This window comes from Varroa destructor, unplaced genomic scaffold, assembly GCF_002443255.2.
Source record: "Varroa destructor unplaced genomic scaffold, Vdes_3.0 BEIS01000004.1, whole genome shotgun sequence".
NCBI lineage: Eukaryota > Metazoa > Arthropoda > Arachnida > Mesostigmata > Varroidae > Varroa > Varroa destructor.
In genome coordinates this window covers 45,933,565-45,960,550 of record NW_019211457.1, presented here as the reverse complement: position 1 = coordinate 45,960,550, position 26,986 = coordinate 45,933,565, and the positions used below count along the sequence as shown (strand labels likewise).

Genomic DNA, 26,986 nt, shown 5'->3' with positions numbered 1-26,986 from the left:
TATCCAACCTATTTCCATGTATTTGCTACTGACGAAAACAGCAAGTCTAGGGTATGGCGAACCGCTTCCGTTTTTCGTTCGATCGATAAAATGTGTGAAACTACCTGCCTGAAAGAGCGTGACGGCCTCAAGCCTATTGTACGCAGGTTTGCAAGACTCTTCTATTCAGCCCGTCGTCACATCAGCACCCCTTATTACTTGGATGAGCGTAAACATCATCGTTTCATTCAACTGATGGGAACTTGAGTGGAACTACAGTTGAAACTTCTGACAAACCCCACAAAAAAAGTCGACTCACCTCTGGCTAACCATCTAATAGCGGAAAAAATTTTTTGCTACGATTTTCCACAAACTGGACCAGTGTGGGCGCTGACTGATAGATTGATTTGTTTCTGTACCGGATTTGTATCTGTATATAGATAAACCTACAATATTGAACAAGACAATTCGCTAGGAACAACTTCACTCGTTTATTGGCAATGAGGCAACGGCCTATACACCCTCCGATTGAAATACTGATCAGTCTTCTTCACGTATCCTCCAATCAATAACAGTCTTCAACCGCAAGGCATTCTTTAAATTCAGTGCACTGCTTAAGTGAATTGCCTTCAACTTATAAACATATTATAAGACGATGCTGAAGCTGAAAACTATATAGCACACGCACTCGAAATCGTCTATGCTGGTGCGTCATCATCCTGACGCCCCTTTAGAGGGAACTGACGCGCTTCCCATATTTTCACTATGGCCCTTGAAGCCATCCGAATGATGGCGACGGTGATGCAACCAAAACAAGCAGGGTAACGTTTCTATACACATCGCATATATTCACTCCATGGGGTGACATGATTCACAACATTATGCAGCAGTAGCTACCAGCGAGAAGCAATTATAGCGGGCAAGAAAATATCAAAGTGCAAAAGAGTAGCACTACGTATACAGTTTCGTAAAGCCTTCCGAGAGGTACGCCCGCTCTGCAGTGTAGCGTCAGTTGCTGCTGCACTACGCGTCTGCATCAAGGGGGTGAAGTGGGGCCGGGAAGGTCTATCGATGTAAATGAAAGACGACCCAAGGCCGGCATGAGTTCTTTAGGCCATTGGCTTCAAGATAGGCTAACTTGAATCTGCTTAAGATCACCGAAGCGTTACGGCTCGAGTATGATGCTGTTACAGCTATCTGGATCCGCGTATCTGCGCAGGAGCGAGATGTCGGCCAGTAGCGTAGCTTACTCCAGCCTTCGCCATTACTCCATTCCTTTACCGCTGCCTTAACCTTAACCTTAGCAGGAAGCGCTGCATACTGCAATTTGCCGGGGGGCACCGGCGATTCGGCATGTGCTTTATAGATCATAATAAGAGATCGCCGCAGCGCCCCCAATGTCAAAAGGTTTTGTATGCACTAAAGCGCATCACTTCGGACCAACGCGTTCAACGTGGCAGCGATACATATCACCAGTCCTTGTATCTCACTTCCTTCTTCAATAACGAGGTCCAAGCAACAGACAGCGAGCGGACGGCGTTTGCATTACCTACAGGCTGTATTACTCTTTCACGGACTTCACGGGTGGATATCCTTTGAAAAGAGCGGCTTACATAGCAACGCGGAACAATGCTATTTTGATAAAAGCGAAAAAGAACATCAAGAGGAAGATTAAGGCGGGTGGTGAAGGAAGTTGATGATAATGGAAATGAAATGATTGCACGGCATGCAGTGCACACATCGTGCTATATATGCATATAATACCGTGGGCGTGATTCAGTTTTTATCGGGGTATGAGATCACAGACAAAGAACAAGTATAGCTTGGAATTAACTGACATTAAAAATGAGAAGTGATGGCGAGTTATTAGTTCGAGATCAGATACGATTCAGCAGATTCGGCCCAGCAATACTGTATAGCAGCTTTTTTGACGAATTTGTTTGGAATATTACGATATATATATTAGAGGGGTCTGGGGTCGGTGATCAGTGCGCTTCGTTTTGCTTGGCCCCAGTTCACGAGGAAAAATTAGATGACGCATTTTTAAGAAGAAGACTACCATCTGTGGTCCAGGAAAATCAGCTGTGGTACGTTCGGGGCAAATTGGGATATTTCAGCATGATTCGCTGACGACAGCGAGCCGACTGCCTGTCCGTATCTACATATGACACCCAACTATGATCATTCATGGTGTAAAGCTTGCGGCCAATGAAACAGTGGTTTAGTGGCTACTTTCCTCTTTGAATCTTTGATATGAGCCTGCTTAGGTCAGGTCAAGGAAGTTCGCGGCGAGAAAGAAGCGGGCATACCCAAGACGAAAGGCGATCTCGTCAAGCTGAATCAATGTGTCGACAATAGCTGTTCAATCACACAAGTACAAGCTATGCAAAAGAGAATTGTGATCATCCTCGACTTAATTGTTTAACTGAATAGTTATAATGGTTATAAATGGCTTTTTTAATAATACGTATTAACTCTGTGTTGGGAAGATTAAGCTAAAACAAACAATGGCGTATTATCGGTAAAGCCGTTGCAGCAGGATATTAGCAGGAACATATATATATAACGAACCTTTTATCTACAACCCTTTCAGTGTTATTTCAGCTTTAAATAAGACTAATACGACAGATAGTATCCCAACTTTCTCGATGGGTCGTTACAGCAGTGGTGGCTTTTTTGCTTGACCCATACAGTGGGCGTAGTTGAAGTGCAACTGGCCCACATTTATTAGAAAACCAACAAGGTGGTTTAGCATTTGATGACTATGTACTCTTCCGAATTAATTAGTGTAAGAACGTTTTCCGAACGGGTGGACTGAGCTCCCTCTTTCGTTAAGCCAGCTACGGGTCTTCGCAGGTGGTAAGGGAAAGTACTAAATAAACTGTAAATGTGTGTTGCTTACGACTGACTTTAATAGATTAACTGCATCTTCCTCCAAGAGATAGTTGTATGTAATGTTCCTCTAGGTTCGACAAGAAAAGCCGGCAGAACAGGGTTACAAGCACCGTTCCCCGCAATTCCTATAAAGGTCCATCATATACCTGGCGTTATTTGTATAGTACGAAATCAGTGACTGAACAACTTGCTATGACTAGACGTTAGAGATGATCTCTGTCAGTCAGCGCCTTGTGTCAATGATACGACCCAGTTGCTCACCTGTGTCTAGGCGGATTCGCTGGCAAAACTACATCGTCATAGCCGACTTTAATGTGAGTTCAGCACTGTATAATGTGAGGACCAGGCTATTCAGGAAGGCAGTAGCTACGAAAAGGGGTCCTTGGTAAAAACCAGTTCTAAAAGCATTCTGAAGTATCTATCCTATTTATCAATTGAAGGGTCTTGTAAATAAAAACCCAGGTAGATGAACGATTGTTTAAAAATCTACTACTTCACCTCAGCTAATACCCTAACGAACTACTTCTAAGTCTATGCATGTCGCCTCCTACGGCCACCATGCCATCAGTAAGCAACTAAAAGGTCCGTAGCTGTAGTACCCTCCAGCAGTACTCGATGAAAAAAAAAGTCGGCGAACAAGATTCGCCTTTCAAAGAGCTTTTTGAAAGAGGCCACGAACGACGACGGTGAGGGTTGCGCACCCCAAGAGAGGTCCCACAAAGGGACGACCGAGAGAGAAAGAAGAACAGCTATATGTCGACAAATGAGAAAAACCGGCAAAGTACGCTAGAGATACGTATCATGTTTCGATCAAAGTACCCATCGATGACTGGAACGCGCTCGATCCGTTAACGCACAAGGTGTTCTCGTCAGCATGTAAACGACCGTCCCCGTTCTGCTTCGGTGTGGAACTGGCCGACGGTTGGGTGATGTAACCGTAACGCAGGGTACCATAAACACATCCGGTAGGAAAGACAGCAGATAGCTGTGGCTGGCACGTGTCTGCAATAATACGCGACTCGATACAACGAGAAAGCGAGCAAGGTACAAGAATTTTAAATGAACGACTATGTAAATTTGCAGCATTCTTCTATATATATAGGGGAATTATTGAAAACATTGTATGATAAGGTATTTCAAGTTGCAACGAGCTACAAGGGCACCTAGAAGAAGAACTGCATAAGAAGTTTCGCCTTGACATGTTGTTTTATTCCAACTCTCTTGTTTTAACTTTTTAACGGCCGCCTCTTGCGCATTCTGCGATCTTCAATGTCACCGCGATCGTCGTGTATTATCTTGTATAGAAGCGTGTCGTATCGTTTTCTCGATTAAACATCATTGTAGCATCAGTCTTGCGTCTTTAGGAGACTGTAGAGAAAGCGGATGAGACTGGTCGCAGATATAATGCAATCTATTATTCTAGATACGGTAACGCACCCTCTGTTGTGCCGCCATACGATGTCTGGTTCCCTTGTTGTTTGATAATTTATCACCTACCAACTAACTTATGCTGCCCGCTAAGTTGCAATATATCACTGCGTTTGCAGCGGAATAAGTTAATTTTCCGTAAACCTACGGAAATAGAGATTAACCGAACAATCCGCTCCTGCTTCGCTTGGGCTATTCCGCGCAATGTCTCACTGGACCGTCTCGTTGAATCTTTGCAGGATAATTGTAGCTAAGCTAATAGTCCAGTCAGAAAGTGTTGCGATGGTTTACTTACGGTGACACCAGTTGGCTATCGAAATTTTCGATTCGTATCCCCTAAAATTGGCATGAGTGTTAGTTAAGCGTTCGAGAGTATGCCCTCGAGTGCTCTCGGTCCAGTTACTAACTGTCCATTGTGTGCCACAAACGGACCAAAAATTGAAATCATAACCGAACCAATGACGTCGTCCCACCGGGCGCTACGACAAAGTCGACCATTATGCTCATCAGCAGGCTATGGCTATGGGCATGCGATGAGGGTAAGATGTCGCAAGCTATCGAGTTAGCAAGCTACATTTAAGATTGCCATGGCAATGAACGTGCAGCTGCCTCCCAGTGTTATACTTCACTGCCTGATAGCTTTAAATATTCGTTCGGATATAAATTTTGCTATAGAATGTCTACATAGCGACTGGATTGTGTAAGTCACCATCATTTTGTCGCGTTATTTCGTAATCGGCCTATAAGCAAGTTCTGTCATTGCAGCCACACTTACTCAGGATAATATTTTGATAAACACATTGAATACAAGATCGGGTAGACTGGCACGGCAGCTGCGGGCGGACAAAAACAGCTGACACAGGCAGCTGGCTTTTCAACGTCAAGAACAGCGAGTGATCGCCGCCATCAATATGGCTACATTGGATAGTACCACTACTCCAAACGCCCACACCCATGTTCTTTAAATGAAAAAAAAATCGTCTGCACACAAACTGGAACAAGGACTCTTTGCTCAGGTGCGGGCAGCCAACAATGATAATTCGGCCATGAAGGTTGATGGGGATGACAATGTTGATGTTGACGACTCGCTTCCCGTGATGCGGAAGCTACCATCGGGATCGTTAACGACCACACAGCTTGGCTCATTGGTAAATTGCGACTCGAAACCATCGAAAGATCAGCTAACACGGCGTAGTGAGAACAACTACGCTGACAGGGATGCTGGCTGTGGCAGTGGCTGCGCGGGGTCCGATGCGGCCAACCCAGTAACGTGCGCCGTATAATTGAGCCAAAAAAAATAGTTCGGATCTGCACATGCTGGTAGGCAGGAGACTGTCTCATTTGCTACACGAGTTAGGAGACAGGAGCTACGGAAAAAGCGTGTCGGTGGGAACAAAGCCAGCCCTATATAGTCAATGGTATAGCGCCGCCAGGGTCGAAAATAGACGGCGGAGATGATAATGAACATTAACTGAGGGTCCCCTGGCCAGCAATCAACAAAACGAACCCACTAAATGTTAACAAGGTGAAACTAGTACCTTGCGTAGAAGTCAATGCATAGTGGACTGGATTAGGCTAATTCGAATCCGCGATGATTCGCGAGAATACCCGATCTCTGGGCACGCTCACACACATGCACACGTACGCCACCGCTGCTGCTGTTTTAAGCATTCCTCTTTTGTAGTTTGCCGGATACACTAACCACAAAAAGTTATTACCGAATCATCATTCAGAAGTGTTCTGTTTAGCTTTAGAAAGGTCGCCAAATTCAAATTTATCGTTCTTGTCCCGTCGAATGATACGAGGAAGTGAGGAACGGTTAATGCTTTCGATATAATGCCGTTCCTAGATGCACCGAAATCGAAAATGAATAATGTAAAATATACTACATAGCTTGACCTAGCGATAGAAATATTGTCGCGAATGGCCTTACGTATCTAGATGCTAAGAAGAATAGGTGCATGCCTACAGCTAGAGACCTATTTAATCATCAGAAAAAAGCACATATTTTTTTTCAGGCATTTCTGTTCAATAAAAATGCTGAATCCCAGTATCTTTTTAGAGCTTTGAGCCGTAATATGCAGATTAATCACGTGTCACCGTTGACGTAGGAGCAATAAATAAAAATCTAGACATTCGGCCAAAATAGAGGTTGAACTTTAGAATCCCACTCGGCAAACGTCAGTATTTTTTCGAGTTCCTGTTATAATATCAGAGTCCAAAAACGACCCCTTGAGAGACTCTATCCAAGTCTAGTTTTTTTAACTAGTTATTAGGCCTTATCGGAAAAACTCTTTCCTCAGTGTACTGCCACATGCATATGCTATGACAGGTCTTGTTACTGCCGTTTAGCGTTACAAGGCTAGCGAACTCAATACGAGCAACCTAAAAAGGCCAGCTAGGAGAAGGATTACCAAATTCATTGTCACTCCTATTACTTGGGTGTCTACCAGAAGGTCAGAGTGCGCTTACATCCGTATCACGTAGCCGAAAGTACTCAAACATGTCAGCGTTGCGCAGTCATGGGATTAGTAGCAAGCAACTAGATTACAAACGCAAACTAGTTTTCAAAAAACAGTGGACCGTTAATTCTCTGACCGCTTGACGTTTCGCTCACTGGGAAATTTACGTAAAAATCTCTTCAAAAACTTTAGATATACGAATCAACAATACAATATTTCAATATCTGGGTAAGTGCACAGGGCCATTCAAAATCATTTAAAACACTTTGCATCATATGGATTATACGAGTCCTGCTAAGCTTGAAAACTAACTTTAGACATGCCCTAAAAATTGTCCTAAAAATGATAGTAGGAGCCGACGAGCGGCGCGATATCTATTACAATTTATCCCGCTATCTAGGGCACCTAGATGTGTCATCAGGCTTGTGGAAATACGATGTTCTGTAAAGTCTATAGTGGAACCTACGCATAGCTTGCCGAATATCGTGACCAAGCATATGTACTTCATTTAATTATCAGGGTTCAGGGGCTCTCTGGCAGATTGTCTGGAACAACCACCTTGATTTTAAATAGCTTTGCCGGATCAGTCAAACTGATTGGTAATCTAGGAATAATTTAAAAGGAGGACAATGTTTGTAGTCCGGCTCAATACGCCTCAGAGTGAAGAACTTGTTTCACGGGGAAACCTAAATTGAGAAGCAACTGCGACAATTTACTGATGTGCAGAACGACGCAACTGAAATAATTTCATATAGTACACGTAGGGCTGGGAAGTCAAAGGGGAATCCCTTTGACTTCCCAGCCCTAGTTGGATACGGCATCATCTGAAGGTGAGACGCGGGATGTTCATCATAAGACAGGCTTGCCGTCGATAGCAGGATACGATTTGCTTTAAAGAAAACCAATCTAATGCACATCTGTATTATGAATGTCACTCATGAGCGTATACATTATTAGCTCGTTTACGCGCGTTTCAGCTCTGTAAACTTAGGGTAAACAAACAAACTTATTGACCCGAGTTACGTATTTTTCTATTTTCTCCGCTGATCTGTTACGTAGCTGAATCGTCAGCTGTTGCATCAGTTTACGTTGCCGCTAACATCCGCCAGTAGTAGTTCGTTGCCAAACAATCAAACGATTTGACATTATATCGGCCGCAAAAGACCGATGTGCACGTATACTTTGATTTGACGGGTGTATATATTTCCAATACGTATTTTTATCATGCAAGTGATCAAAACTGGTTTTTCGTTACAGCTCTATATTTTTTAATGTTATTACTGGATTTTATACTCCCTTCCTTTACAATCGCTTAATGTGTCCAGCCAGTTCTATGATTAACAAGAGAATTAAAAAAAATTTCCTTTACCATGCGTTAAAGGCATTTATACTAACTCCCTAACTAAGGGTTATTCCGGACGCACTCGAACCTAGACCACAACGTGTCTCTAGTAGTCTGCACCTCGTCGGATCCCTGCGATATTTTCCACAATGTTCTAGCGACATTATGCTATTGTTGTCCCTAGAAGCTGTGGCGTACGACAAGCGATAACGAATACGGTCGATACTAATAATAGCACGCCACCTTAGTGTCCTGCCGAGCCAGATGTCTGAGAAATTCTACGAGACAGCGATCGGACCTACGCACCATTAAATAAATAGCCGATACGTTATAGGAAGGAACTTGTGTATGCCATCAGACGATTAACAAACCTTAACCTTAAACAAAAAACATACTAACAGCGACAACAATTTCATTAGCGCATTCGCGAATGGTTTTGTCTAGTACTGGTTTACACGCATCCTTCGGCACACCTCAGCGCACCGAAGGTGAAACAGTTCAACCACGCCCGCTTCATTTCGGTTGCGCCATGTAGGCGGCTCCAAGGTCCTTACTCCAAATATGCTGCCACGGTAAGTCGTTGCGTGACCCGACTTCCTCCCGTCTCTATACATATACATAAGTATTGTCTATAACTTGCACAAACAACTGAGCACCATCGTTTATGCTTTGCAAGATATTGCCAGATGTGTGTACGGCCGCGTGGACCGCAATACATGAAGAAGATCATTTACTCATGAAGATGCCTCTTGCTCCTTCTTTCATAGGGGAAATCCCGTAATATCTAAGTAGTCGGCGCAGCGTCAAATCGCTACTACATTAGAAGGTCCGCCGTATGATACCTCCCATTCATATTTTATAATAATTCGTCAGTAGAACGAACAATCACGTTTCTATTGAACGGAGATGGTTTGGTGGGCCTCCAGACGGACGCTGCTGGGCTTCCAATAGTTTTCTAGGTCTCTGACCAGAAGGAGCGCCTTATCTTTTTCAGCGTTGAGAAGTTGTTCAGAAAAAATAAACTTGAGTTGCCACGTTTATGGCTTAGACAGTGCTAATAACAATGATAATTATGGCTGTCCTTCGCCTAGACTACTGAATACACTGTCCGTACTGAAGGCGTGTACGAAAGTTCTGCGTTGTATAATATTTAAATTAAAGTAGTTTTTCGTCTACATGAATATTCATTGACACAGGTTGTGTACGACGTGTCGCTGAGGGGTCTTCAAGCCGCGATCGAAATCCCGCTAGTAACGAGAGGCTCAACCCTCTGAACTACCATAAATATTTATAGGGGGCGCATTAGCAACTTCTGTAATGGCCTGATGGGATAATATTCCATCGGGCTGAAAACCATCCGTGGGTGTTTTGTGCTGGCTGTTTTATGAGTATATTTATAATATATAAAACCTGACCCATAGCATGGTTTGTGCCTATAAACATGCTGTATCTAATTAGGCCTTCATATATTTTATCCCTCTCTGTTGAGTAAGCACTGAAAACACGAGGTTCAGCGTATACTGTGACATAATATGGACGACTGCCAAATCTATTTATTTAAAAATATTTCAAACTTATACGACCATGCGAAAAAGGTATATTCGTAATCATTTATCTATCCGTAATCATTTATCTATCTGCTTTATTACGGTAACTTATATATATATGTCTCAAGTTTATGCTACTGCATTCACGTAGATGTTCTCGAACAGTAGGTCAGAGAAGGACTGAATCTTTCGAATTCGAACGGAGTGTATGGAGAAAATAGCAGGGTTCACTATAGGATTGCTTCGTTCATTAGCATAGTGATCCGTGTCGAAATGTGTACCGGATACTGACTTTGACAAGATCCCTATTTAGAAGCATACAATCATCGCATAGTATTAACAAATGACCTGTGAAAACTCCGGACTACTAGACTACTAAACTATGGTAGAAGCGACGATTTGCTCTTCGTATAACGAAGCGGCATGTTGTTGGAATTGAAAAGTGGTTCTCATCAACGCGATGATCTTTTTTGGCCTTCTATTTCTTTGGACGCGTTATTCAGCAATCCACATTCATGTCCGTGTAGGCTTATTTACCTACGTGTCAAGTTTACTATTTCATCTCAGGAAAGGTAGAGCGTCAGGGCTTCCAGCCTCGACTCCTTGGGACCCAGTTCAGCCGCACCCTGTTGACTCATCAGAAGCGATTTTAGCAGGGCTAACTTTTAGGGTTTGAAATCTCTTAATTTGTAAAAATACTGCGCTATCTCTGAAATTAGCTTTAGCTGTGGGACAGGTTACTATTTACCTCTCTATTTTAGAGAGCCAATAAGCTCTTGTCTTTTCAAGCATCTGGCCGACTTGCGAAGCTGGTTCGACTTCGTTCGGTTGAGTAAAGCCTCATGACGGATTCAAGTATCTATTTACGGAAGGTATTTAGCCATTTTGCGATTAGTCCACTGGCAGGGGTCTAATTATACGAAAGAATTGCCCACGCGCACTTTTCTGTTCTATTTATATATCTATCATTGGCTTATTGATCGACTAATGTGATTTAAGTGTACTAAACATTAAAAAATATGGAAGTGCCAAGCTGCATGGTATTGCACCATTCTGAACAAGTCGATACACACTGAACATGGGCTATAAGAGGCAGAATAATAAACAATGAAAAATTAGGCATTGCTGATTACGTGTCCATGATGAGGATTTATTCAAGTTAATGTTTTTTTTGTTTCCGTTGTGACATCGGGAATGCTGCTTGTTATGGTGTGGAAAAATACTGATGGTAGCACTACATTCGACCCATCGAATCATGTCACGTAAAGCAATTAATAAATTAGTCACAAACGGGTGGACTTCGAATCATTGATCAGCTCAGATACTTAATCAGATTTAATGATATGAGTTATTGGCCTTGGGAATAGGTGTCTAGATTTTCGCCAATTCAATCCCCTAATTGGAATTTGCAGACATTCGTATCTAGCCTATAACTAGCGAGGTGTCGTCCTGATGTTCAATAACCCGTTCTTTTCGTTGGTGTCTGTAGGCGTTAAATTGTACAAGAAAACACTGCCTCATAGTGTCTTGCTTGTCTGACTCGTTTCGGTTTTGGGGGCCTATTAGGTAGGACTAGAATGCGCTGTGTTGCACATCTCGAGAGGCGATCTACATATAATATTGCCAGAAAAAATCGAGAACAAATAGGACCCGTACAGTTTCATGTGTCTTTGAAAAAGACGTCACTATTTTTTTGATAATTTTCAAACTATATCTGTCAAAAATGATTTCACAACGGGGTGTTTTTGCTTATGTCATATCCTGTGTATAACGTCTACCTAAAATTGCAGTGCATAGGCGGTTCAAGGACGTCACTATGTTAAACGTTAATTAAGTGGTACTCTTGTTCCAGCGCTCTCCATTGGTGTCTGTGTATGTGATGGCGCCATCTGGCAGGACACGCAAGGTAGAAATGGTTATGATAAATACTATAAGCCGTTAGCAATTACTGCTTCTAGAAGTTTTCCTGGTGAAACATATAAACATAAAAATAATCGTATCCATAATAAGATAAAGATTAAATATAGAAAAAAAATCGATGCTTATATATGTTTATGCTTCGCCCTAAGAACAACTACAATATAGCTATTATGTATGAATGTTATTTAATAGTGCAGAACGACATCTTTCTAACTACCAGTAACCATGGCTTAAGTTAGGGTATACAAGTAAAGGCAAATCGATAATGTATTAGTTTTTTCCTTACTGAACTGTTCGAGATGAGGTGCTATGCTTCAGAGACGCAATCTCCAATGTGTGGGCGAGCTGACGCCTGCGAGTTTTGTTCCATCGTCTCTTTCGACAGCCGCTTGAACTAGTTTGAGTTAATCCAACACGGTCGGATGCGGCCATAAGAATATGCGTCCTTCGTCGTATATAGGCCCCTTATTAAAGGCGTCAGGGTCCCATGTGCCAGGTCCCCGTATCTAGCCCTGCCCCTTTTACTCCGTGTGGCACTTGATGGACTTTCCTGCCCCGCATAATTTTAGGAGCTTTTCCGAAGTCCTAAACTGTGGAACGTGACAGGAAGACGCGAAACACGCGTATAAAGAGTTGTGAATATGCAAGGTATTTTTATACATTCATTAAGTATTCCTCATAGATCTGAGCGAGATCAAAGGCCACAAAGACATTATAGTATTATAAACAAAAGTGAACCCAGCGTTTCGTCCAACTCTGATTATGTATACTCATAGAGATGGCTGTTGCTATGTGGATGAACTCTTGGTGATTATTTAGATACATCTATTTACTATTATACTTCAGCACTTCGAAGGAGTATAACAGCGTCGCCGTGATGCGGTATAGTGGTCAGTGTTCTATTGGTCTATGAGCATTCTTGTGAACACTCCCATGCCCCAGTTTGCCAATATAGCATGCACTTATAATATTTAAAGATCATTATTATCGCATCTGCATCTGTAGCGAGGGTTATATCTCTTGCGCAGGATACATATGCAGTATTCAGTTGATGCTAATCGCGTCCCTCTGAAAAGATCAGAGGTTATCTGGGCTCGAGATTGGCTGTATGTATTGTTATCGGATATCCGGCCAAGAATTGCTGTCAAGCCAGGCACGTCTAATGGATAACCATCGATGATACAAAAAGTGCTCGAAATCATATCCTGACACTCGCCATTGCTATGAGTACCGCCTTGAAGCATCACTCGAAAGTTGTATTTGCCACAGGCTCAATTTTATCTAGAAGCTTATCAGGCGAATACTAGCAGATAACCTGCAAAAATTCATTCTATCGAATACAGCATTTTTTTTATTTTCCTATTACTTTGCCCACATTTGTTAATATATTAGTATGGCAGAAACACAACCTATGTAAAAAGGTATGGATCACTGAGTTTGCTTAACCTGGACGCCGACGTTATAAAAACAAAAAAAATAATCTCAATTTGCCCCGTATATGCCATGAATTACTGTGAATTTTTTATTTCGACAGACGAAAATTCGAAAACAACTAATATTCATTATTTAGTAGCTCGCGCACTACATCGTATAGACGAGGGCTTCGGATGTGTTCCTAATTTGAGCACCTGCTTGTCCTCTCCAACACGAAAAGATTTGCAAGCATATCTGGAATTTTTCGATAGCCGCTAAAGCCAGTCGTGTATGCAGGAATACAGTACCCCTGCGCTTAGCCGATTTAACCCTGCCCGGATTAATTAAGCAGGATTAAGCCTAGTTCGCATTCGCAAATAACATAGTCTTGTTTCACGAATCCAGGCAGCTTGATGAAAAGGGACCTGGTCGACTCACACAAACTCCTCAAGCAGTAGGACCTTCTGATGATGACGATTGCTGGATAAAAATATTAAGATGAACTATTAAAAACTTGAAATACGTGAGTCGGAGTAAAAAGGCCTACATAAAAGATCATGTAATCATTGTCCAGACCCAAAATTCTCATCATAACCCCCTGATGTATCACGTTGTATGTTTTTACTTGCCTTTTTCGTATATATGATCCACAATGATGTACAATGGCAACAGTTCTGACAGTAAGGTGATATAAGAAAAGGGGCATCTCAATTGATTTTGGCTGGGTAACTCGGATTACCAGTTGCCGACAAGTTCGACTGCTACCTCTACTTCTCTATTTGTCGGTAGGTTAGGATAGGTTTAAACGAAATTAGTAAACTACTCTTTAAGACAACATTAATTAAACACCTGGAACAGTAATCCAACGCCTGAGGCGAAGACAAGCAGAGGATTCATCTAATGTATACAGCGATTTAAGCAGCCGATTCGAAAAGCCTCGGCAACAGACGACTATTTTTGAACCTATAGAATGACCTGCCTTTCACCAAACGACTCGAGGCGTACAACCAAAATCTGAAGGTAACTCTCCTAGTAATGCTCACGTATATTACTGATAAAGAACTTTCGCAGAACAAAGAGACTCCACACAACTTAGTGGATATGCGTATGTATGAAAAACCTTCGATAGGCTTTCAAGCCGGCATCAGTAGGCGAGTGGCAATTATCGTGCCAGCCGGGCATGAACCTCAAGCTCTTTGCTACATACTGTAGCAGCAATAACGTGTCACCATAATATGGCATATAATGGCGTTAACCCTGTGCCTAACGATTTCTTTCAGGTTGCAACTAAAAGCAGCCTTTTAGGTTGTTCTGACTTCCACCTTGCGGTCGATTTGGACGAATACAAATTACTCTGACAACACTGAGTTTCGCCTTGCTAATTTTTGCGGGAGTTATTCAGCGCAGTACTGTTAATATACACTGGCCGTAGCAATGCCTTATAACTGAAGTCAAGAACTGGCCATATTAGAGAGTAACTTGTTGTATTATGTTTACCCCATTTAATTTTAGGTTTGGATCTCATGGCCAAATAAATAGAGATCATCAACAATGTTCTTTTAGATCAGTTATACGGTGGTAAAGTTGCATTGACAGCAACTTCCATTAAGGGAAAAAAATTTGGCTTAGACGTTATTTTTTTAGGGAGAACTCCGTTCTAAAGCGGTGATTCAGCGTCAAAAGCTTCCTGGGAGCATTTGCTATTCATCGAAGGCTGCTGCAGTAAAAGAAACTTAAGGTCAAGGTACAATTTCCGTCCTATGTTCATACTGTAACATTGGATAAAAGGTGCATTCTACGGCATTTTTATGATAAATATGTATGCCAAGAGCACAATGCCAGTGCCATGAATCAGTTCCCTAAAATCTTTTTTAAGCATTTTGACAGTATAATATTTTGTGATTTATACCAGTTTTTTTATGCCATTCGGCGGTCATCATTAGCTCCAGGCAGAAAAGCATGTCCCAGATAATGCCGAATTCTGCCACGACTCATGTTGTTCCTTGCAACGGAGGCCGCACGGGTATTTTAATCAGTCAGATAAGTGTGTCGACTTTCGCGTGGTGTTATTGTTATTAAACATCGATTGAGATGGCCGAACGTTTCTTCTAATACGGACAGAAGGGTGTGTACTCTGATCTCCAACTCAGATTTCGTATGCCTACTAACTTTAGTAGGCAAATACGTTACCATTGACGGGACGTTCTACCTACCTATGACCACTGGATCCTGCATAATTTTCAACTTTTTTAATAATCAACACTTTGTTAAGTGTAGGATTAGTACGATTGCTATTTCATAGTGGAGTCGGCTCTCCAATGCGCCTTGCAGCCATACCCGCCGCTGTTGTATGACACCATTAATTACTCATCGAATGAAAATGTTTATGGCGTCGTTCATGGAGCCAGCTACGCCCTTTTTTTTTTTGTTTCGCTTTAGCTTTCTTCCATGCGCCGTTTGCTGGCCCAGTTTGTGTCTGTCAGTATCTCCGAGAAGATCAATAACGAATTATTCAACCTTAAACTCATTGGACACGTACGATTCGGTCTTCTCTCCTTAGTTGCTACGGCACAGCACACAAACAGAGCGGCAGAACACACAAACCTTCATATGCACGGAGGCATTCACAACGCCGACAGAAACAGTAAATTACGTTCTCTTCTTACGAAGGCTCGTTTTTCTCGTCTTCTTTATCTTATTTTCTTTATAGTTTTAACTTCTTATCTGTCGATCTTACGTCGCGTACATGGACGCTGTTATTTACTCATCTGTCACTAGATGGCAGTTGTTTCCACCCCTCCGGAGCAAAATACAGGAACTACAATCCCTCCGGAGGTCGCTGGTTTTGTTTTGAGGCGTCGCGATCGTCGGACAGTTTCCTCGACCCGCCTACACGGGATAGAGTTCGACCGTGTCAGCGCGTATATTCTAACCTCTAACTCGGATATGTTCGTTCGTTTAGCAGAATGTATCCGCGTCCGGTCACCGAACGAGCGTGTCAAAAAGTATGACGTGTATTGACAATGGCACAGGGTATCCGGCTGGGCAAGGTGTCTCAGGCCATGTAGCAGAAATAGAGCCTTTTCAAGTTCGCGACCCGAACAAATTATTAGCGACAATAGTAACAGAAAAACGTCGATTTGTTTGCTTTCACCCATGTCGGCTTCCTAGTACCCTCTTAATCGCTGTTGGAATTATGCTCTACAGAATTTGGCATACTCATTAGATGCTTTTGCTTGAGAAAACAGTTCGCGCACCCCCAAAGCGCTTGTGTATAATGAATGATGTTAAGTTCTGTTATTTTCTATTGTAAGCTGTTGCTTATATTTCTCAGCTTGATTCAGCCCGTATGGGGAGCGTGGGGTGATGACCGGCTCATATAGCCATCTTGCGAATCAAAAATGGTCCGAACAAACAAAAATATTACTACTTTTTCGTTCACGATCAATGTGTTCCTTAGAAGTTTGAGGTCACCGTCGTTGCGCTACCGTCGCAGGGAGCCTTTTTGTGCTGTTAAATTGAATATTTTTTGCGTGGATTTGCCGCCGTCACAAGAAAACCTGTTTCTCAGGGTCCTTATAGCACACCGTTCCTATTCGGACTTGGCGAAAGGGTTTCAGTAAGACCCTTACCGCTATACTCAACAGTCTTTATTCAACGTTTCCTAACGGTCGTCAACGATCCGACTCAATCGACCCAATCCGGATTCGAATATAGTTAGCAACGCTTTTTTCCGACCTAGTAGAACTGGGTAGGTGTTCGAACATTACTTATTCGGGAAGAGTACGGGGCTCCCCTTGTAAAATTCTACTCGTTGTTTCTAGCATGAGATTCATACTCAAGTATTATCCATTGTTATTGTTCGTATTGTTGTCGTTGTAATTTTTTGACTCACCTATAAGGTCCTGCGCTGTCCTGGAACGCGTGTTAGGTCGAAACATTAACACTCCACTGACACCGTGTGGAAAATCATAAGCCCAAATGCTACACGTTTGCAGTCCTCAAAATGCAAATCTAACTCGACGAAATCACTATGCTTCCTTCGTTATTGCCTTGGTCTAGAAGTGTCTTTTCTATAGTTCGTTTATTCCGTTGTCGACCTCTGGCTGCTGATAGATTACTTGATTTAACTAAATCAACTTCGAAGTAGTGGCCCTTCGTTGATGATGGCTGGGCATACCCAGCGCACGTGGCATAAATTCTTTCTCCATTGTGTTTTCTAGCTCTGGTCTATGACTTAAAAAGGGCGAAAAAGCTACTACGCTTTGACGGAATGAACACGATTTCATACGAACAATCGCCACGCGATTGACAGCAGATTGCACTCTCTGAGCAGCGGAACGATGGCACAGACAGCGTAAGCCCCGTCGCGTGCAGAATCTGAAACACGGGACTAATCAGCGTTGCCGTGTTTGTCCTATTGAGCGATGACAGAGTTGATAGTAGTCTCTCCTTTCATTCGGGTACGTAGGCAAACAGCAGCAAATTGAGAAAGAGATTTTCGCCCAAGGGCAATCTTGGGTACTGAGCCGCTGTCCAGGGATGCCGCCTTTTAAATGCTCAGGGTCGTCACCTTAACGGTCTGACACTGCGCTAGGACTCTACTGCACTGCCGTTCTACTGCACTGCCGTATTGGCTAACTAACATCGCTTCTAACACTGTTACTGCATCGGCTACCTAAATATTTACTTAGCAGCGTACGAAGCGCGCCGTTGCCTCATGCGGTACTAGATGTCGTTGTCATTGCCACTACTTGCGACTGTGTGATACGAAACTTTGGATTAGACCGGGCACGCAGGCTAAGACGACCAGCGTCACTTGGGGCACTTTGTTGACGTATTGTATAATTATAGATTTTTATGAGTGTGAAAATTTACTTAGTAACTTATTTTATCTTCGTGAACCAGCAGATATTTGACGCCACTACCGATAGCCAGCCACGTTTTTTTCACTGCTAGTTCTACTCATAACATTACTACTATTTATCTAGCTTACTAGCGCCTGCCGACAGCCGCCGCTTCTTCTAAGTTTATTTTCGTTGCAGCGGTCGCGGGTCGTTTGTTGCTTCTGGATAGGCCAACATGTGATGCTGTCTGTCCTCACTCCTGGCGACCGTACCTAGTTTATCAGCGTTGCGATTTTTATTGTTATTTCTGTTTTGCCATTGTCCAGCATCCCGAGCGGGCTACAGGTGGCTACAATTATTGCTAAAGCGCTACCCATGTTCATGTTGTAAGTGGTGATTTGGCAACGCTTAGCGTCAGGTAGCTCGAAACTCTACTTTACTGTGACTGTTATTGGCTACGAGAGAACTGTGGCGCGATCAGCGGAGGGGGTGGCGAGAAACCATCTCACTGCTGTTTGTTGTCGTGACAAACCTGATAATGGAGCTATTATTCTGCCGGTAACGGAAGTAACGGTACAGTTATAATAGGGCGCTATTCATTAACGTAAACTACCATTGGATTTATCGCAGCTTATCACCGCAGTTCATGTTCCGTTCTTCTTCTTCTTCTTCTTCTTCTCCTCCTCCCCGCTGATAGCAATCGATATTATGTATTCTAATTGACTTTTTAAGAAAAACTCCACTCCAGAAAGACCACTATCTCGACGTTACGCATGAGATCTAACTTGTACTCGACATGGGGAGGATAACATGATTTCGCGCATAGACGGGTTGATTCCGCAAGCCGGCTTCTACTCGTCGAACAGTAGAAATCTCTTATTTTATCTCCTGCTGATCGTTGGAATTGTCGACGATCCGTCTCGTAAGTGTGGCATTCGTTCGGCAGCTAAAGGAGTGACTTTTGTGTCTTGTTCCTTCTCCACACTGAAAGCACTGCACTGGAAAAATATTGATTGTAATAGCCGTACGAATCGGGCACGTCGTCCCACTTCCCTCGAGCTCGGAACGTCGTCGAGTGTACAATTGAATCGTGATCGTAGTGACGAAGCAGCACCCAGCGTAACGTCAATGACGCGTCTGCTGATGCTGATATACTGGTCGGTAATAGCAGTCTAAATTAGAGCACTCAGTAGTAGCAATTGTAACGGCAACAGGCGACGGCTGCTGAAGGAAATCGAAATAGAGTAAGCGTTTCCTGTGTCTAATCCAGAGACACGGCAAAAGCGGTGTTCGCTACGCGAAACAGTCTACTTACAATGACTTAAAACGCTTTCCAACAATTTCGAGGCGTCGATTTGAGGTTAAATGAACCCGCCTGCAACAACCCTCTCAGGTTTTCGGTCACCCAACCTATTAGGATAACTATGTTCAATATAATACAGTTTACCGACCCTAGCTTGATACCAATAAACAATACAATACAATACAGACAACGCGCTAAGGTGGTAGTGTTCCCACGAACCCAGGTTTACGTTGTGCTTGGCGTTCACCTACAGAAATAACAAAAGAGATACGTGTCCTACACACAAGCACAGATGCGTGAATACACGTCGTAGCACAGTACTACCACAGATGATTTCCACAGCCAGCCACCAGCAAACAAGAAAGCACTAACATACAATATAGTGAACCTATCACTGGGGCGGGTTGCGTTCGTTGCTTTGGAGATATATCTCTTTCACACGATTAATCCAGTTGGAACGTATCATTCACTAACGAATTAAGCGATTCCACTTGCTTGATTGTTTGTTGTTATTGTGGCAGTTTTCCTGCTGCTGTTGTATACGTAGGGCGAACGTTGTTACGTGCTTCGCTTTCCAGTTCGACGATGCTGGCACTGACTGTGTTGGTAGCCCCACTCCTTTTTGCTGCCTCTATAAGGCCCTAGTCGATGTTGGACAAAAAGGCCGTGATGACCGTTTCGCTGGCGATGGCCACAGTGGTAGAGTTTATTGTTACGGCATCAGCATCAGAAGCAACAGCTACTGTACCTGTATGTGTTTTTCACTTTTACAGGCGCCGCTTGCCATTATCGGCATCATCAAGTACGTTCGGCTGATGCCGCCAAACTATTCGTTCTTCTTCATTGAACGAATCGTAGACAAAGTAAAATGTTGCTCAGGAAAAACGACGTGTGGAATAAAACAGCTGAAGCCAGAGCTGGTGAATCATCAGTGGTAGATTATTAAATCATTAGCACCTGTTGTTACATCAGTGCTTCCATTAGTTGTACTCATCCTCGACATAGAAGAACTCCATTGATAATGCTAGTAATGGCATGAACACAGTAGTAATAAGGATAACGACAATAGCGGCTATATTTGTGGAACATTGGAGCTATGGGACAGGTCGGCGGTTTCTGTCTCAGTGATGGACCTAAACGGCAACAGCGACAACTAGCTTGGCCAGCTCGGCTTTAGATGGCAGCTCAGCGCGGCCTGCGACCTACTACTGACTGGGCCGTCGTTGTTTAGGCGAACGAACTTACTTGCGTTTGCGGACACTCGTTGCTCCGTCCGTAAGTCCGTCCCCTCGTCCGTCGCCGCTCACTCAGTAGGAAGCCGCGGTCTTCCCTTCGTTGTCGTCGGCTAGTTGCAGCCGCCTGTTTGCTAGCTGCCGCTGTTCCTCGTTGGTTCTGCCGTTCGTTGGGCCTCCTTGTTCGGACACGACGACAGCAAGGCCTGGCAGACAGCAGAGAGTCAGGCACAAGGACCTAGCCAGTAGCAGTGAAGAGGTGCGCGCCTTTACCCTCGCCCACCTCTCCATTGTTCGCTCCGAATTGATCCTCTGAGGCTACCCTTTCCCCCGCTACTGCAAAAACGTTGACGACGACGATGTCGCTGGTCGCCGTTGCTAACGACGACGATGCGATGATAGAAAGAGGTCGCAAAAGGAGGCTGAGAGCTGAATGCAGAACGTGAAGAACCGTGCGCTGCGAGCGCCAAGGTCCGTGTTCCACGTTCGATAATGAGTTGGCGGCAAGCAGGAGCCAGAGGGGCAACTAGGCTGAGCTCAACCGGCTAGCGAGCTGCACGCAGCTAGGATGTGGCCTGGCAGACCGCTCCAACGACGGGTTTCGTTATTCAAAGGACGGGAGCGAGCGGATCTGCAAGCCAGCTAACGACAGACACAGAAAAAGGAAAAAGTACAAAATGCGCAATAGTGAAAAGCTAGGGGGGAAAGAGAAACAATTAAAAAAATAATGGAGAGGAGAAAGGGGTAAGAGGAATAGCTAGTGGGTGGGTGGTTACGGTCAAACTACAGAAGGCAAACGTAGAAGAGAGCGGATGTAGTGAGGAAACGAAAAAGGAGAGACCTGGACCCCCGACCCGATAATCTGTACATAAAAAGAGGAGCGCCAGAACGCGCAGCTAGAAGCTTTTCTTTCAACTGGCCAGACGACGGTGGCATAACACAGCCGCGCCAGCAAGCCGTCGATTGTGAGCTGACGGCAGTGGCCTGTTTGACAACGCGTCATTGACTCTAGCACGCAGCGGGCCTACTATGCCCTCCTCTAGCCTCAGCGGCGTTCTGACAACAAGACTATAGAATACCATAGCAGGCCAAGAAAGCAACCGATCTAAGATAACACCCATCATTAAAGAAACAGTCAGCTAGTCATCTGAACGACTAGTCAGTGATCGCTAATGAGTTTCGATAGCGGTCCTCATGTGTGCTCAACAGAGGGCGACACCTTCGTAAGTAACGCAGGCTATGGCCCGAACTAAAGGGGCTTACTATAGGGTTTTAAAGAGGGAAGGCAGGAATACTATCTGTAGGTTTGGGGGAATAGCAAAGCAGGAGCAGCTCTACTGGACGGGTTGGGACTGCGTAGAGACCAAAGTCCTATCCGTTAGCAGCGATGCAGGCTTATTTAGCTAGGACAAGTGAGCCTGAACCAGCCAGCACATAGCACTGCCCATGTTCATTCGCTAGTAAACGAGTAGGTCAAGCGAGTGCGCAACTGAGGAGCAACGCAAGACGGAATAGTTACCAGAGGGCAAATGGGCCCCTTTTTAGCTACCCAAACCGGTGACATTGACTCATACCCGGCCACTACGGCCCCTGCTTAACCCACTTACATCCGGCTGTACTTCCTTTGAGACCACCTAGCGACTCAACTAGCACCGGTTACCCATGCCCTACCCGCGCTTCTCGCAACCTGAGTCGTCTCAAAGCGATAAAACCTCGTAGAGCCGGATAATATAACCAGCATTCGAAGTATAACTCACCCCCTCCCCCCCCCAAAAAAATTGAGACACTCTGATAGTACAAAAAAATCAGGTTATTTGCTTCTCTGTGCATCTGGCCTTCACGCGCGGGTTTGGTTTGTCAAGCAGGAGGGAGTTCGGTCGGCCAATAGTGATAGTGTTGGGTTACAAACTCGAGTTCCTTGTAGATGTAGGTGGTGGTAGTAATAATCATGGAAGTCAATTGTCCTTACTCGATCTCGCTCCGGAAATTGGATAACATTCAACGAACTGCTTGTCGCACAATATATTCTACGATAGTTTTCTGTTTAGCAGAAAATAATTGTGGTAGAAAGGCGTACGGGCCAGCGACAGATGCTAGTGGAATGACAGCAAGAAAAGCTTGAAAGAGAATGTACATTTCGCCGTGCAGTGGGTTACGAACGAGGAAGTTATACGTATACATAACACGATTTATATATATTTTGTAGATAGATAGCTCTTAGCTAATCAAGACATTAGGAAAACAGGAGCGCATTTTCTATTGAAATTCAATTTACTCCATTACTATTTCTTTATTCTGTTCAGCAACTTCTTACCAAACAGTACTTAAGCTCGCTTTTGCGGCAGATGACTTCGGGACAGCGGAAAAGACTGGCTGATGTAGTGCTTGATGAGATGTCAAGCTATACAGCTCAAGTTCGAGCTCCTTTTGTCCGCGTTCTCAGTGTGCACTTAGACGCTGTCATTTTGTACAGCCAGGTGTCTATGGACATATGGGAAAGCCAAACAGTGGCCTCTGTATATATATATAGATCGGTAGGAGTGTGCGAATGGACACACATGGGTCACGTGTATACTATGAGGTTGAGCAAGTTTCGGCTGTCTTTGGGTAGCCAATGAGTACACGGATACGCGGTATTACTTGTAGTACGAAATCGCTGAGTAGTAATACAGCCCGGTTTATTGACAGACGGTTGGCAATGCCTAGAGGCTAGTTCCAATCTTGTAGATGGTTTGGATCAGGGTTCCACGGTACGATTGGGTCCATTGGCAATATCATCTTTATGCATTTAATAGCCAAACGTCAGCGCTAATTTTTGACTAGTTTTCATGAGGCGTAGCGTCTGTTGACTTCACGATCTATCATGTTTCGTCTACACTTTCTCAACTTGCTAGTACCCTACTCATCCCCACGATTTAAGACACCAAAGAAAAGCTGTTAATAAATGCTCTGAAGTGAAATGGATTATCAGGTTACGTCGAACTTTACTCTACTGAGATATAGCTCTTCAGCGGTTGCATTGTTAAAATAATTTAATGTAGTCTATATTATATTTAAATAACCAAGAAAATCTGACCTCATATCGAACGCGATTGTTGCCTGCCCCCTTGGAAAAACCCACGTAGTACTATGAAATAATGGAAATGAATGTATGCCGCGTGTCATGTCCCTCCCCCGAAAAAGGTCATCGCGTTTAGAAAGGTGGCAAGACACTATCCTATTATGTGCCTACGTCGTCCCAAGGGATCGTACCTTACATACAAGGTAGGAAAGAACAGAGGCGAAAATCGTACTGTACGTATCTGCTTGCGATAGATATTTTTGGTATGATATATCCACTGCCGGCTGGTTCGTACGATGGAATACAATACACCGTCCGATCGTGTCCGTGCTTTGTGCTAGATTTTTTGCTAGGGGGTTATGAATACATCGGGGATAAGCAAACCCGTCAGGTTCGTGTGATTCTTCCCCATTCATTGCCTTTTTTGCCGTAAGGCATTGTTATGTAGAAAGGCCTGAAGGAATCAGATGACTGACCGCTTGACATCGCCTACGGAAAAGCAAGCAGTTCCATTCCTGTTGTTCTATCGTCATGGATATCGCTCGGTGAAGGTACAATCCTACAGTATCAGTGGCTGTAGCACAAGAGTTTATAAGAAGGACAGGCACGGGTAAGTTGAATAAGCATTAATGTTGGTTGCTCAATAGACCATATTATACATGAAAGGTGTAGGCATGATGTCCTACTATCGCACCATGGCTATATAGGCACGGTATGTGTGATAGCTGGCATGTGTACTTCGTCATTTTTCTAACGCTTCCTTCATAACGAGCATCGCATGGTGTACTGTGCGCGTGAGCAGGTAGACGAATAGGTGAATTGAAATGGATATTCAGGCCGATTTGTTGACATTGTTCCCGTGCTGATAAAATTAAAAAACAGAAAAAAACTATTAACGAAGCGGTAACTGCTGCTGGCAGCCAAGAACGATCAGTGGACGGATAATCGACTTGCGTACGGCCGTAGTTGCAGGGCAACAAACTTGGCTTACTAGGAACGGTGAGTCAATGGAAAAAAGTCATGCTGGGTAGAATTAGTTGGCTGATTTGGCCCCTAACCATCTGATGGTCTCGAGGGAGATACTGAAGATAGGGGATAGGTGGGTTCCCTCACTTTTTGCCTCTCTCACACGTGTTTTTGCTCTACCTATTTACGTATCTTGAGTAGAACTATTTTTTATCTGTTGGCGAAGATCACATAGCCCTCTAATTCAGCTCGGCCGATACTTCAGTGGAATAATGGCGAAGTGATATGAAAACTGAAGGGGTAGCAGGGATGTGCTTCAAATAGGTTATTTGAATGAAGCCATCGATTAGGTTTTGCTACTTCGTTGATGAGTTTCTTTTTTGTGATACAAACTAGCGTCCGTTTAAGTTCCTTTCTTTTCTCGATGAAAGAAAGCAAAATGTCGGTGCGTCTCGTTGACGCATTAAACCTCAACGAGAAAAACACAGATTTCCAATTGAGAGTAAAAAGCAACGTACTTGGTACATTCGATCTAATTTGAAAAAATCCATAGCGATGTATCTACTTGAGATATAAGATTCTATCGGAGATTAGCATAGCGTATTGTTCCAGCTGCCTTCTGTTTATAGTTCCCTATTTGTTTTTCTATTTATTGATAACATTGGCTCGTCGGAGAAGAATCGATCGTTTTCAAGTCAACAGCGAAGCAAACATCCTTTATAGTTTAAGATAATACTCATAAACTAAATATGCACCACTTTGATAAATGATGTTCTGCAGTTAACCATAATCCCATCCTCTGGGTTTCTAGCCCAAAAAGTGCGACAAGTGATTTCTACCTCTTTCCGTTGGAACTAAATTAAAACCATTTTTTGCAGAGAGCGAAACAGATGGCAGTATGGGGGGTGCGTTATGGGACGGGCACATTAAGATTCTCCATTCGAGTTCTCCAAACTTTTGTTCGATAGCTAAAAACATATGTGGACATCGTCATGGTAAAAAAACAATGTATATTCTGTTCGCTTGTTCTGACCGATTTCTTCAATAGATTGTTGCAATTTTCTGGTTGTTGATAGTAGAGGTCTGAACCGATCGCTTGTTAAGTGCTAACAACTCCTAATGCACAGCTTCTTGCCAATTCCACCCACAGACATAGTATTATCTTTGGCGTCAACTTGCTTTCCCACAAATAGTGATATTTATATTTTACTGCTACTTTTTCAGATGACTTCAAACTGTTTAATTGTTTCTATTTTGGCTTCTAGCGTGTCGTTATGGTTCAACTTTCCCGTGATTCGACGACCATTACGAGCAGTACTATTCATCGCGAAACAGAATCATGTTTCGTTTCTTCCGTTAACGCATCCTGACCCTAAACAGTACAATCTTTTTATGGGCCTGAGCACTGTTTGTGCCTTCACTGTAATTCTAAAATTAAATTAAAAAATCACAAAGTCATTTCAATAATTAGCCTTAATTAGCCTTCTAATTAGCCTTCAGGTGACACTAGCGCCAACCTAACGCAAGTTATATTACCTGAGACATGTGAGTTTACAGCAAGAAAAACGCTAATATTTTTCGACCACTCGATATACTATAGATTTTTTATGCTTGAGAACAAAGGACCCACAATTCATCAACAGTGGCCTTTGTATTTACGTAGGTTAACGTTATGATGCGACACATCGACCTTGTCAGCGGTTTTCACGAAATTTTCCATACATTCGATTTTCGTATGTACACAGAGCGTCACGACATGCTGATCTCATGCTGATACCAGTTCACCTTTATCTAATTAAAGTGACTATGAGTATTAATATTTATTCAAGGACTGTCAAGAAGACTTCTAACCCTGAAAAACCTTTGTTGACGAGTGGGGCCAGCAGCGCCAATCGGCTTATGGTATTTATTAGTAACTAAAAACAGATATCATGTATTTATGCGTTTAGCCTGTTGCTGCGGGACTGTTTGGGGCTCTTTCGAGAATTACGTAACGATTGAACCGAACTACAGCGGTCAAGCGTACGTAGCCGGTTCCTGTTTACAGTACTCCGGTACTGTTTATAGCACTAGAAACACTCCGCTGTAGCTAGTGTCGTGAACATAACAACTGATTGTTGTCCTCGATCGACTACACTATTTATTGTTGCTTCTGCCACATGTCTACCTACATGCCTTAAAAGCCAGAACAGTGGGTATGCTTTGCTTTTAGTATTCTAACATGACGTATACTTTTGTTCGATGTATCAATCAAAATCAACGGGTAGGTTCAAAGGCGATTAGCTCCAAAAAAAAAAAAAAAAAAAAAAACAAAAAGCTCTTGTTAGTGTATTGGAACCCAGCCTTCTGTGACGTTCAGTACATTGTCCCAGAACGCTACAGCCGATGCCCTCTCACATATCGCTCTGTGTACGTGTCGCCTTCGATCGCAGCATATTAACGTATCAAGTTCGTCTTGTTTGATCATTCCTCAAAAACAAATAGATTCGCAATAGGCACGCAAAGTTCCATGGCTGTACTTCTCGCAAGTACGGACGCGGTCGATAGATCTTTATAGAGTAAACCGGTGCGATTGGTAAGAGGCAGTCTGG

General features: G+C 43.4%; 1 protein-coding gene across 2 annotated transcripts in view; it reads right to left on the bottom strand.

Annotated features, from left to right (window-relative positions):
* LOC111249106 (calcium-dependent secretion activator-like) overlaps positions 1 to 20,592 on the bottom strand; it is a 64,477-nt gene extending 43,885 nt beyond the window's left edge. Inside the window, exons 1-2 of one of the 2 annotated variants that reach the window (XM_086987186.1) lie at positions 16,882 to 20,592; positions 11,860 to 12,163 (exon numbers count right to left, since the gene is read on the bottom strand). The gene's annotated coding sequence lies outside the window, so the exon portion shown is untranslated. The remainder of the gene's footprint in view (positions 1 to 11,859; positions 12,164 to 16,881) is intronic. The other variant, XM_086987185.1, reaches the window with a different exon arrangement.
* Positions 20,593 to 26,986: the final 6,394 nt, after the last annotated feature.